The sequence below is a fragment of the Diceros bicornis genome, chromosome 1 (assembly GCF_020826845.1).
Source record: "Diceros bicornis minor isolate mBicDic1 chromosome 1, mDicBic1.mat.cur, whole genome shotgun sequence".
Taxonomy (NCBI): domain Eukaryota; kingdom Metazoa; phylum Chordata; class Mammalia; order Perissodactyla; family Rhinocerotidae; genus Diceros; species Diceros bicornis.
Window position 1 is genome coordinate 57693310 of NC_080740.1, and position 13326 is coordinate 57706635.

At 42.2% G+C, this 13326-nt stretch overlaps 1 protein-coding gene and 1 non-coding gene across 11 annotated transcripts in view; both read left to right on the forward strand.

Moving 5' to 3' along the window:
* The first annotated feature begins 232 nt into the window (after positions 1-232).
* MATR3 (matrin 3) overlaps positions 233-13326 on the forward strand; it is a 48247-nt gene continuing 35153 nt past the window's right edge. For 3 of the 10 annotated variants that reach the window (XM_058541494.1, XM_058541400.1, XM_058541419.1), the window contains exons 1-5: positions 233-283; positions 1518-1555; positions 2851-3801; positions 6636-6800; positions 10484-10612. The gene's annotated coding sequence lies outside the window, so the exon portion shown is untranslated. The other 7 variants (XM_058541430.1, XM_058541449.1, XM_058541409.1 and 4 more) reach the window with 6 other exon arrangements.
* Positions 3454-3653, forward strand: LOC131410562 (small nucleolar RNA SNORA74). Its single transcript, XR_009221289.1, has one exon. It is a non-coding gene; the product is annotated as a small nucleolar RNA SNORA74 (small nucleolar RNA).

Below are 13326 nucleotides of genomic sequence, written 5' to 3' on the forward strand. Positions count from 1 at the left end.
TGGGAGCCGAATAAATGTAGCCCTTGTTCGGATTCCTACTCTTTCTCTTCTGGGGTCTAGCTCCTATAAGCGGTATGTTCACCTCTGCCACCGCCCTCGTCTTTTCCTAACCCGGCCTTTCCTGGGCGGGGCTTCTAGGCCCCGCCCACTGAGGCCCCCCGCCCACTGAGGCCCTCGCCCAGCAGCCGCCCCGGGGCGGGGCTCCCCTCCGCTCAGTGCTGCCCTTTCCTTTGCCGCCTCTGCCCGGGTTGGAGTGCCCCGGCCGAGCTCCGGACATGTGCGGGTGAGTGGGGGCCAAATAGGGAGAGGCCTTGGAGGTTTAGCAGCCCGGGGCGAGAGGCAGCTGTGGGGAGGCTTTTTGTGAGGTACAGGACGAAATTGGTATTCGCTCCCTCGTGACCTCGGGTTTGGAGGGCATCTTGAAGAGACACCGGGAGATCGTAGCCCTAGAGTCGCCCCTTGTTTTCTACCATCCATCTTGTCCCTGGAGAGTCACCTAGAGCTGGTCTCGGAGAGCCTCGCTCCCCAGGCGCCAGGGACAGGGACTTGGGAAGATTTGTGAGGAACACGTGTCCGGGTGGAGCTCCGTCCGTCCCTTCAACGCAAACCCCTGAAAGGGGCGGGCTATTTTTAGATTCGTTTCTAGACCTGCACAATGAGCCCCATCTATTTTCCTTTTACTCTAAATTGTTTGGAGGGGGTTAGGAGTGAAATTGGAGGATGGCTGGGAAAAGGTATGATCTTAGATACCCTAACCTTATCTAAATAAAGTAAATTATAAGGGTGAGTGCGTAGGAATGTTTATTAACTTGCTTGCAAACATTTTGATAATCACTTTCAACCAATAGATGAGGTTGTTGGCAGGAATGGCTACCTACCTGTCTCTAGTTCCTTTCACATCCATTATTGCATTCAATTATTTTTCTAAATAAATTTCTGCTTTTATTGTTCTTCAAGAGGTCTCATAATCGAGGCCCTCCTCAATCTAGTTTTAACCAGCTTTTCCAATTTTCACTGCCCATTGCTCTCTCAGGGTAACTTGCCCTCTTCTAACCCCTACTCATCATCTCCTTGCCTGGAATGTAGCTCCTGATAACAGCAAGTGTTTATTTACTGCGTGCCCACTGTATACCAGATATTATCCTAATTTGTATTCCATTTAAGCCTCCCCACCACCCTGTGTACAGAATATTATTAATAACATTCCCATTTTACAAATGAGGAGACTGAGGCACAGAGAGGTTAAGTTACTTGTCCACTGTTACTTGGCTGTTAAGTGATAGAGCCAAGCTTCCTGATAATTGTTGACTGGGCCATTGATTTGCTTCTGTTGAACTGCTGTGTTACATAAGTAACAACGTGAAAATGAAGCTAACTGAGGGAAAGCTATTTGTTGTCTGCTATTTCTGTGGCTCAGGCTTTACTAAGTTATGGGTTTTTGAGGGCAGGGGGCTTGAACTCCACACAAGTGTTCACTAACTGTTGGCTGACTCTATCCTGGGGTACTTTGATTGCAGAGGGGCCAGCTGTGGACTTTGGGCAAATGCAACCCCAGGTGAGTGCAACTCCATTAGCCTACCTTTGGCCCCAGCTGTAGGCAGCTGCCTAGGTTGCCTTGTACCTAGGCAAGTGTTACACTGCTGGGAGAACAGCAGCGGATAGCTGGTTGGCATTCTGGGCCTGGTTCATGCCAACTCTGTTGTTTACTGTACCAGGATGCCAGCATAGTTGTTTGTCCATTAAGGTTAAATCTGCAAGAGCACAACTTTGCAGGGAGAAACCTAAAAATCCAGACCTTTCTGAGTGATTCTGGTTCAACAGGTTTGGCTAGTATGAAGTTACTTGAATCATACCTGGGAAACAGAACAAAGGTAATCAAGCCATGGAGGGCTGTAAGCAGAGGGGGAAAGTTAGGCTTTTATTTTTTGAGTGTCTACCCAGTGCTCAAAAGGGGCCTTATGCAGGGAGGAGGTCAATGGGAATTTTGCTATTTTCATTGAAGTCAAAGTGTGTGGCTCCCACTCCCCGCACCATACAAAGCTAGTCTTCATGTTCCCTTTGTACAGGGATTTCACAGCTGTAGTTATCTGCAGAAATGCCTTATCAGGGAAATATTGGTGTGAATTTGCTTTAAAATTATGGGCATTCTTCTTTAGCTCTTTAATAAAATATAAAAATACCAATTTATTGAGGGGCTCTAGACAGTAGGCCTAGCTACAACCATACTAATTTCTGCTTTAGGCTGACAGTATATTTGTGCGGGTTTCTTCATTTTCAGGAGTGGAGAGTTGTTGCCCCTTTAGAGCAGTAAATATTGAGTCCCCTTCGTAGTGATTTTGTTTTGGAATGCTAGTTTTCTGAGAAGAGATGCTTCTCAGTTCTAGGCAAACACTTATCACTCGAGGTGATGCTGGAGATTGTCCAATAGGGCTGACTTAGTTGCTGCTTCTGTGAAAAGTGACATCCTGGTTTCCTCAGGGGGAACTGGTGAGGATGTTGGAAGGCAGGGGAGTTATTTATCAAAGCTAGTTTTGTTCTATCAATTGGCTTTCCCTTAAAAGGACTCTCTTAGCTAAACGTTGAGTGCTTTGTGTGAAGACCTCAGATGTTCATTGTGAATAGCCTTTTACAAATAGGGTCTTAAGACTAGTGATATCTAGAGGGCTTGGGGGGTGGTTAGCTTTAATGGTAATCATGGGCAGGAAAAAGGCAAACAATGGGGAATAAAATAATTCCTGAGGGTATAAAAAACATGGTAAATCATAAATGGCAGACAGCCTTCTGTTTTTATCTCTGCAGAAAAGCAGCCATTTTAGTCTGGGGTGAACACTGAAATCTTTTTCTTTTTAGGATGACTTGAAAGTAGGGCATCTTTGGCCCTCCTGAAGAGAGGCAGTTAGTGGCAGATGGATAGTCTGTGTATGGAGTTCTCAGGTAAATGTCCCTATGCATTCCAACATTGACTACCTCCTGTGTGCCAGGCCTGTTTGCTAGTTGGTGTCTATCAGAAAACAGTTGGGAGGCAAAATCATGTATATTTGCCCCCAAGAAATTCAGCCTCTAGTCAGTGAAAGGCTGAGTGGGATTTTGGTCGTTATGCTCTGAAGGCACCTAAAATCTTTGAGATTATCTGTATCATTCCATCTGAGGGATTTATGGGGAGATTGTAAATTTCATAAGGGAAAGGAGAGTATATCTTGGCTTGTTCACTGCTAGATCCCAATCACAGTGCCTGGCACATCGCAGGAGCTCCCTGAATGTTGGATAAAATGACTGAAGGTATGGGAAAGGGATTCCTGTTTCTTACTTGTTTAAAGGATTTGGCAGCAGAGTCTGCAATCAGTGCCTCCAGGTCTCTGTTTTGCAGTCAATATTCAATTCATGGGGATACCTATATCCATGTCTTCTATGTGGAGTGCCTGAGTGTCTGAAATAAAGCTGTTTCAGGAATCATCCAGCAGTTGTCAGCTATCCAGGCTAGTGTGATGCCTCGGATGGTGTTACACTGGTGGAAGAGTAAACGCTGCCTTTATTGAGGTCTGGCTCCAGCACTGTTTTGGTGTTATGGCTGAGTACCTTTGGGCAGCGTTTTGCACCTCTGAGAGTGGAATAACTCCTCCTGTGGAGTTGGTCCTAGTCTGGGTGCAAACAATTTATTTCTGTTAGAAAAGGACCCTGTCTTAGGGACAGCCTATCATTCCTTTACTCTTTGAATCCTAGATGCCTTCACCTGTGTGAGAAACCTGCCTCCATCAGGACCTCAGATATCTGACAGCCCTGTGTGACACCAAGATAAGTAATGTAAGTAGTCCTTTTGTCATGTAGGTTCTAATTAACTTGCATTAGCTCAGATGGGTAGTGTGAGATAATAGAAAATATATGTTGGTCTTTGCTCCCATTCCTGGCATAGAGCTCCTAAAACCCTTGTGATTTCCTAAGTGATAGGGATGTCTTGTTCTAATGAGGTTGGTCACCAGCAAGACCAAGCAATGTAGATGGTTGGAATTTTCAGCTCCACCCCCCATTCTTCAGAAGGGAGAGAGGGGCTGGAAATGGAGTTAATAATTGCTCATGCCTTTGTGATGAAGCCTCCATAAAGATCCCAATAGTATGGGGTTCAGAGAACTTCTAGGTTGGTGAACGTTTGGGGGCACTGGGAGAGTGGTACACCCAGAGAGGGCATGGAAGCTTGACACCCCTTCCCACATTCCTTGCCCTATGCATCTTTTCCATCTAGATGTTCATCTGTATCCTTTATCATATCCTTTTATAATAAACTGGTAAACAGTAAACTTTTCCTGAGTTCTGTGAGCCACTATAGCAAATTAATCGAACTCGAGGAAGGGGTTGTGGGAACCTCCGATTTATAGCTGATTGGTCAGAAGCACAGGTAAAAAGCTGGACTTGTGATTGGCATCTGAAGTGGGGGAGGGGCAGTCTTGTGGGACTGCCCTTAACTTGTGGGAGCTCCGGGTGTAGATAGTGTCAGAATTGAGTTGAATTGTAGGACACCCCGCTGGTGACAGAGTTGCTTGATGTGGGGAAAACCCCTACACATCTGGGTTAGAAGTGTTAAGGGTGTCATAGTAGTGTGAGAGTAAAGGAAAAACATAGGAGGAGAAGTGAGGTTTTCTTTACAGGTAGAAAAACTTAAAATACTAAAAAATAATGGAGAGTATCAGAATTTTAGAGAAGAATGCTTAATCTAAACTCCAAGACTTAAACTAAGCCCTCATTTTCTAGAGCTCTGCTGTGCAATACATGTGGCTATTTATTTATTTATTTATTTGGTAAGGAAGATTGACCCTGAGCTAACATCTGTTGCCAATCTTCCTCCTTTTGCTTGAGGAAGATTGTCTCTGAGCTAACATCTGTGCCCATCTTCCTCTATTTTGTATATGGGATGCTGCCACAGCATGGCTTGATGAGTGGTACATATGTCCACACCTGGGATCCTCACCAGCGAACCCCAGGCCACTGAAGCGGAGTGTGCGAACTTAACCACTATGCCACTGGGCTGGCCCACATGTGGCTATTTAAATTGACAAAAATTAAATAAAATCAGTTTCTCCATCTCAGTACAGTCATGCACCACATAATACGTTTCATTCAACGGCAGACTGCATATACGATGGTAGTCCCATAAGAGTAGTATCGTATAGGCTAGGTGTGTAGTAGGCTATAACATCTAAGTTTGTGTGAGTACAGTCTATGATCACACAATGACAAAATCACCTAACGACACATTTCTCAGAACGTATCCCCATTGTTAAGCAACATGTGACTGTATCTAGAGACTATCATAATGGACAGCTCGGAGAACATTTCCACCAATGCAGAAAATTTTATTATACACTGGTGTTCTAGAGCAGAAGTTGGCAAACTTCCTGTAAAGGGCCAGATAATATTTTAGGCTTGTGCACCATATAGTCTCTGTTGCAACCACTCAACTCTGCAGTTGTATGAAAAGCAGCTGTAGACAATATGGCAACAAATGAGCATTACTGTGTTCCAATAAAACTTTATTTATGGACACTGAAATAGGAATTTCATAAAATTTTCAGTGTCACAACAAAATTTTTCCCCCAACCATTCTATGTGGGTTGGCTATAGTTTACCAACCCCTGTTCTAGAGAATGAAATTCAGGCCTTGAGAGTTGACAGCTCTTTAGTGTCAGGCTCAAGGCCAGTACCAACATGTCTCACTGAAAAATTCCATGTTATCAATATCTTTGCCTTACAGCAAGCCTTTACTATACAGCCTTAAACTCTTCATCTTTTAGAGGACTAAGGTGACACTAGTAAATTATCCAGTAGTAGAATAGTCCTTATTTCTTGTGTTTGGAGTTTGTTATGTCTACCTTTCGCGTGAGTTACTTTTATCATAGTGATTCTTTCAACTTTTAGCATATACCTAAGAAAGATGTCCCAAGAAAGAACAGCAGTCTTCAATTTCCAACAGAGTCTGATCCTCAGTCCCAAGTAGTGAAATAGAAATGGCCCCTAAGGAAAGAGGAAAATTTTATATATCATGAGTTGCCAGGGTTTAAAATCTGGGATCTCGAGTTCCTCTAAGCATACAGATTGCCTTCCTGACCATGGTAAGGGTACCGGTGCAGAGAGGGGCCCCTGCGTTGCTACTTGAAAAGGTATAATTCATTTGGTGTTTGTGCCTGTAATCAATATCCCAAGAGTTTTCAATGGCTTGTTAATGCATATTAAAATAATTTAATGGGATTTTGTACTTGATAAGTGAAGTTAATTAGTCAGTGACTACTCCCTGCTGATTTGATTTTTTTTATTTCCTGTTGAGTCTAAGAAGATGAAGTAAAACATTTCAAAGTAGCTTTTTATTCATTCCTTCCCTTTCTCATCCGTTTCCCGTGCTGCAATGGAAACTGAAATTGGACTGGGAGGGTTGCTGGTGTGTAAATATCCAAACTGCTACCTCCTGCCATAGGTAGCAGTTAAGGTTAAGGAACACAAGTGCCCCCTCTTCATTGCTCTGCTCAAGTTTCATGCCCCAGTCCTGTACCATATTAAGAGGAAAAACTAAAGCAGGGTGAGTGGGGTGGGGGTCACACATATTGAGTTCTATCCCTGGCGCTGTAAATAATTTACTTCCCTTCTTTCAGGGTTGAAAGAAACTACAGTCAAGGGGCTGTTGCATTTAAATTTTGGATCATGTCTCAAATTTTAATCAGGAAAATAAAACCCCAGAGGAATAAATTCTGCAGGCACCAAAGGCACATAAAAAGGTGGCTCAGTGCCTAGGAATTCACACAAAGGAAAACAACCGGGTAAGAGCAAGTAATTGAGAACTTAAAAGAGTGACCATGACTCCTGTGAATCTTGTTGCTTAATTAGGGCTTTATGAACAGCTCCAGGTAATGGCCCTGTCAATATTGTCTTGGAAAACAATTTCACTGAACAAATCAACTGTAATACTTAGAATGTCTGTTTAGCAATATCTTTCTCTTTACTGCTATTTAGGAACACTTTTAATGAGCCAACTTGTTGAGTCATATATTTGTCTATTTAGTGTCCTAAGTCCTAGTTCAAAGGAGCGGATCCTCTGTTACTTTGGTCCTATTAGCATAGTATGTTTGTCACAATTAATGGGCTAATATCAATACATTATTAAGTAAAGTCCATACTTTATTCAGATTTCCTTAGTTTTTACTTAATGTTCTTTGTTCCAGGATCCCATTGAGGATATTACATTTGGTCATCATGTCTCCTTAGACTCCTCTTGGCTGTAACAGCTTCTTAGACTTTCCTTGTTTTTTATGACCTTGAGTTTTTTTTTTTAACAATTTTTATTTATTTATTTATTTCCCCCCAAAGCTCCAGTAGATAGTTGTAGGTCATAGTTGCACATCCTTCCAGTTGCTGTATGTGGGACGCGGCCTCAGCATGGCCGGAGAAGCGGTGCGTCAGTGCACGCCCGAGATCCGAACCCTGGCCGCCAGCAGTGGAGTGCGCTCACTTAACCGCTAAGCCACAGGGCGGGCCCATGACCTTGAGTTTTGAGTCAGGTGTTTTGTCCAAAAATCCCTCAATTAGGATTGAGTTTTTCTCATGATTAGGCTGGGCTTTAAGGGATTTTGAGAGGAAGAACACAGAGGTAAAGTGCCATTCTCATCACATATCAAGAGTATATACTATCAACATGACTTAATACTATTGATGTTAACCTTGATCACCTGGCTGAGGTCTTATTTGCCAGGTTTCTGCACTGTAAAGTTACTCACGCAACACTATAGTCTTTGGAATAAAGTCACTATGTGAAGCCTATACTTAAGGAGAGGGGAGTTGTGTTCTCCTCGGGTGGAATTTCTATGTAAGTTACTTGGAATTCTTCAGAAATAAATTGATCTCTTCTCCCCCATTTAGTCAATTTATTTATAGCACTATCTACTTGTGGATATTATACTTTGGGGAAAAAATCCAATAATACTTTAGTTTTGTTATTTATTTATTTATTTTTGTGAGGAAGATTAGCCCTGAGCTAACATCTGTTGCCAATCCTCCTCTTTTGCTGAGGAAGGTTGGCCTTGAGCTAACATCATGCCCATCTTCCTCTACTTTATATGCGATGCTGCCATAGCATGGCTTGACAAGCGATGCGTCCGTGCGCACCCGGGATCTGAACCTGTGAACCCTGGGCCGCCGAAGCAGAATGCAAGCACTTAGCCACTACGCCACCAGGCCAGCCCCAATACTTTATTTTGTTAAAAGTGTTCCAGCTCTGGGGCTGGCCCGGTGGTATAGTGGTTAAGTTGCGTGCTCCACTTCAGCGGCCTGGGGTTCGCGGGTTTGGATCCCAGGCACGGACCTGCACACCACTTAAAAAGCTATGCTGTTGTAGGTGTCCCACATATAAAGTAGAGGAAGATGGGCACGGATATTAGTCCAGGGCCAATCAGTCTTCCTCAGCAAAAAGAGGAGGGTTGGCAACAGACGTTAGCTCGGGGCTAATCTTCCTCACCAAAAAAAAAAAAACGTGTTCCAGCTTTGGCCTTTGGGAGCTCTTTCACTCGGCTCTTGCGTCCCTTTGATATGCCCCCATCATTGCAGGTTGTTGTTTTTAAGCACTTCTCACTTTATGGCACTATAAGATGGTCCAGGCTCATCTTGTATCTTTCCTGTCCCAGTGTCAACCATTTATCCAAGGCGCCCTGGTTCCTTTATTGTAGAATGATATTAAGGAACCAAGATCTGGGCACTAGATGTGCTCTTAGTAATGAGATGTTGTTGCTTCTAGGCCCTGTCAGCTGATAGAGCAATGAAATATATATGTACATTAATCAGGATCCTTAGTTCATAGCCCCCTATATTCTATAAACATTCCACTTTTAATAATCACTTTTTATTCTATGGTCTGTGTTTATTCTCTTTCATCTAGAATAGTGGTTGACCCTGTTGTCTTTGATAGTGGATGCTGTAGTCCCCAGATGACTGATTATTTTTACCCTATGAGCTCACAGGAGAGGATGGGAATTTTGTATCAGCTGCTGGTAGAAGGGAGGAGCCAAGCCCAGGCCCTAGTGTCCTAAGGAGTTGAAGGGGAGTGGAGATGACCTCAAGGCACAGAGGCTCTGAGTTAGAATCAGGGCTTCACCAGGGTGGCAGATGGTAGAATTTCTTCTTCCCATGAGTTGTAATTCTCTAGAAAACTAGAGGGGCTAATAAGTAAGGTTGCATTATGCTGACCACTCCAGCCAGTGGGTTGGACATGAGGCAGTGAACAGCAGGGGGCAAAGGCAGAATAGAAAAGCTTCGTCCCAGTCAATATTACCCCTACTCCCATCGCACTCTACCCTTTTCTACACTGGACTTCCATTTCTTGACCTTGTATAGTGAGACCCAATCATGATCTGTTCTTCCAAGGGACTCTTCATATTTTATTTCTCAGATCTCTACCTTACCTCTTATTTGTGTAATATCTCCAGGGCTGAGTTAGAGGAAGAGGCAATAACCTGTGGTAATTACTCTTGTCAAAAAACTGGTCATTTAATGTATACCCTTTTTATGGGCTTAAGACTTATTAACTGAGCTCTACTAGACACTGGTGATAAGTGATGAATAAGACACAGTCCCTGCTCACTTAACATGCACAGTTTAGCCTTTAGCTCTCTTACCTCATCTTTGCCACACTGGTTTCTTTCAGTCCTTGATAAGCCTATTGCTACTAGGTCTCTGCACATGCTGTTTCCCTTTCTAGTTCCATCTTCTCTACTTTGTCTACTTTGAGATCTCAGCTCAGATAACACTTCTGCCGAGAAGCCACCTTCCCTGATTCTGCACCCATTATATGTGTCATTGGACTGTTTTACCACAGAGCTAGACAGATGCCATGTAAGAAGAGTCCTTTGAAAAGGTGGTATTCGCCAGCTTCTAAAGATTTACCTCATTCCCAAGAAGGCTCAGTTCTACTGACAGCTGACTAAAGAGTCTCAGCTGGTAAATATTAATATCCATGTGTCATAATGTACCCAAAATAGAGTTAAGCCATAGGCATATCCTGCTTTTCAATAATACCCCAGTAAGTGAGGATTACGGTTTCTTTTTTTAAAATTTTGAAACAGAAAAATCATGGAAACAAGTGTCAGATTTCCTAAACATTTGCTAGTGCACCCTAAAAATATAACATAGCGCACAACTATTTGACACTAAATTTAGCTTGGAAAAGTGTTAAATGAAAATAGTGGATTTGCAGAGAATTTGTTCAAATTTGAGACATGTTGACTAAAATATGTGTGTGGGCTTTTGTTACTTTTTTTGGTAATCTGTGAGTGTCTATAGTTAAGAAAATTAGTTTAACATCTTTGTATATAAATTATAACTTGCAGAACCTCTTTTACTAGCAGTCATTGCACTGACAAATAAGTACCAGGATAAAACTTAAAACATAAAACATGTTTTCTCTGGGGCTTTATAAAAATGAATAATCTTTGAATCCGTGGTTTTGTCATTTTAGGATATTCATGTAAATATACTGCAGGACGTGTGGCACTGTAGAATATTGACATTTACTGCACATTGACCATGTGCAAGAACTACTAAATTCATTCTACACATCTCCTAATCCTCTCAACAGCTCTACAAGGTAAAATCTGTATTTGCCCAAGGTCACACAGTTAGTGGATCCAGGAACTACTATGGTGTTCAATAAATCTGACTCCAAAGCTAGTGGTTGGTTTCAGGCTTTCATATATAGTGCCACCAAGTCTTTCCAACTAATAATCACAAATATCTACTTGTCTTCAGTCATCAACCTGATTCAGACTAACATCTTTCAGGGACTACTGAAATGCCTGTCTTTTTACTTCTAGTCTCTTACATCTATTACAAATGCCAAATACCATCAGCATCTTGGCCGCTCTTGCTATAGCTTGAGGAAGCTTCCTTTATCTCTTAAAACATATACAGACATACCTTTTAACCTTGCTTTAAAAAGAGTCCCTATGGGGCCGGCCGGGTGGCGCAAGCAGTTAAGTGTGTGCGCTCCGCTGTGGCAGCCTGGGGTTCGCTGGTTCGGATCTCAGGCGTGCACCGATGCACTGCTTGGCAAGCCACGCTGTGGTGGCGTCCCATATAAAGTGGAGGAAGATGGGCATGGATGTTAGCCCAGGGCCAGCCTTCCTCGGCAAAAAAAAAAAAAAAGGATTGACAGATGGTAGCACAGGGCTGATCTCACAAAAAAAACAAAAAAAGAGTCCCTATCTACATCATTCTTCCTCTCATAACACCCATGAGTCTTTTTTTTTTTTTTTTTGTGAGGAAGATCAGCTCTGAGCTAACATCCATGCCCATCTTCCTCTACTTTATATGGGATGCCGCCACAGCATGGCCTGACAAGCAGTGCATCGGTGCGCGCCCGGGATCCAAACCCCCACCACCAGCAGCGGAGCATGTGTACTTAACTGCTATGCCATGGGGCCAGCCCCTCTTAGATTTTTTAAAATGTCCCTTCTGGAAGGCCTTAGTGGGTCACATCCCCACCCCTAGTCTTGCCCTATGATAGGGTTTATCACATTTTATTAAAATTCTTCAGTGCTTACCCTACTAAACTATGGGTTCAATGAGGGTCAGAAGATTTCAAGGCATTTAAAAATTCCTCAAGGGATTAGGATGGAAGTGAAGTTGGGTTCCCTTTTTAGCTTCGTATATATATAGTGGTAAACACCTGCTAAATTAGGGGCATAAAGACTTGAGTAGGTACACATTATAAACGAACCATTATATAGTAATACAACAGAAAAGTCATTCCTAGATTATTTTAAGAATACATCAAGAATATTTGCAATTTATGGATCTCAATAAAAATTACATACTCTCCCTACATGCTAAAATGACCTTTGCTAATATTGCTGTGAGTCAAGATTCCTAACCTGATAAAATGTATCTTATTCCAAAAGCCTGTGTGATGCTTAATAGGGAAATCCTAGAAGTGTTCCTATTAAAAAAGAGAAAGCTTTGTTGAAAAATACTAGCAAAGGCAATTAGGTAAGAGAAGAAAAATAAATGTATAAGTGGGGAAAGAGGTAAAAATCATTTACATATAATAAGTTTACTTGAAAATGCTATGAGTGTCAACTGAAAATAGTTCATTGAAGTAGCTACTAATCAGTTTGAAGATAAACTAGAAGGAAGATAAAGCTAGGAATAATTAGAGACAAGTATAAGAATAACAGGATTATTTTTGGAATGAGACAAGCTAATTCGAACACTCATGGAAAAATAAGAATAGGTATAATGTGCAAAATTAGAGTCATAAAGGAAAACTAGCCCCACCAGATGTTAAAACATTACAAAAGAATAAAACGGGGTGGTACTGGCACCTGAATAGATTACTCAATGAATGCAACAGGTAAGGAAATCCAGAAATAGGCCGTAAAACACAACTTAAATTTTAAAAGTACAAGAAGAAAACAGACAGTTTTCTTTATATAATTGTGTAGTGGCTTTGCCTTTAAAGTTAAAAACAAAATGAAGAATACTTAAAAGGAATGAATGATGTGACTAGATTAAAAAGTTCTGGATAGAAAAATACCATGAACAGGGCCGGCCCCGTGGCTTAGTGGTTAAGTGCGCGCGCTCCGCTGCTGGCGGCCCAGGTTCGGATCCCCGGGCGCGCACCGACGCACCACTTGTCCGGCCATGCTGAGGCCGTGTCCCACATACAGCAACTAGAAGGATGTGCAACTATGACATGCAACTATCTACTGGGGCTTTGGGGGAAAAATAAATAAATAAAATTATAAAAAAAAAAAAAAAAAGAAAAATAGCATGAACAAAAAAAACCCAAAACTGGTAAAAGATGTTTGCCAAGGGTTAATTTTTCTTTAATATAATTCCTATAAATCAAAAAGTAAAAGCTCAACAAATGAATAGATAAATGGGCAAAAGATATGAACAGTTAAATGATGCTTAACCCAAATTAATGCAAATAAAATCCATAGTTGAGATTCTATTTTCCAGCAATAAGATTTTCAAATAGATTTTGACACAGTTATCAAAGGAATGGGGGAACAGGTACTCATTTGTTCAGAGTAAACTGGTATAATCTTTAAGGAAGGGAATCTAGTAACTTAAAATGCATATACTCTGGGGCCGGCACAGTGGTTAAGTGCGTGCACTCCGCTTTGGCGGCCCAGTGTTCACAGGTTCAGATCCCAGGCACACACCAACACACCGCTTGTCAAGCCATGCTGTGGCGGCATCCCATGTAAAGTAGAGGAAGATGGGCACGGATGTTAGCCTAGGGCCAGTCTTCCTCAAAAAAAGAGGAGGACTGGCATCAGATGTTAGCTCAGGGCT